Genomic DNA, 737 nt, shown 5'->3' with positions numbered 1-737 from the left:
GCTGTCATCTTGTCATTATAACTGCTGTCAGTTTTGGATCTGCACTGACCCCATGTCATCCATGATGCATGTTAAGCGAGGAAAACAAGTCTGAATCTTCAAACTTCTCAGTGCCGTCATAATTTAAATGGCATGAAAGGCTGTCGCAAACTGGCTAATGTGGTCTGTCAAATTTGGAACTACCCCTTGTCAGGTCCCCTGATCGATCAATCCACCCCCAACACTCCATGCCAAAAAAAAAAGCCGGCAGGTGGAAAACATAGTGAATGTGAGAAAACATTCGGGGAAGGTGCACACGGGTCGGAGGTCACCCTATATGTTAAACTGACTGATTTATTTGGGGCTGCAACATCAACACAGCAACAGGTGCACATGTATGTGCATGTGTGAGGTCGAGCAATGAGTGAGGGCCGAAAAAGAAGAGAAGGTCTGTGAATACATGAATTCATGAATGACTGCTTAAACTATATATATACTATATACCGTCCAGCTACAGCTCAAATCAGATACGAAAAGAAGCAAAAAAAAACAAGTCAAAGCCTGAAATTAGTAGATAAGTAGCTGTTATTCTGGGACATTTTTAGTTTTTAATGGAATAACTTCACTCGTGTGGCATCAAAAACCTTGGAATGTTCTGTGGGCCAAACAGAATTTTTATTACTTTGTTGAAAAAAAAAGTTTCATTATGTCCTGGTTGTTGGTCCAAATAAATCACTGAAGGCTGAGCTCCAGTCCAG

The sequence above is a fragment of the Synchiropus splendidus genome, chromosome 1 (genome assembly GCF_027744825.2).
Source record: "Synchiropus splendidus isolate RoL2022-P1 chromosome 1, RoL_Sspl_1.0, whole genome shotgun sequence".
Lineage (NCBI taxonomy): Eukaryota > Metazoa > Chordata > Actinopteri > Syngnathiformes > Callionymidae > Synchiropus > Synchiropus splendidus.
Note: the sequence above shows the minus strand (reverse complement) of the source record.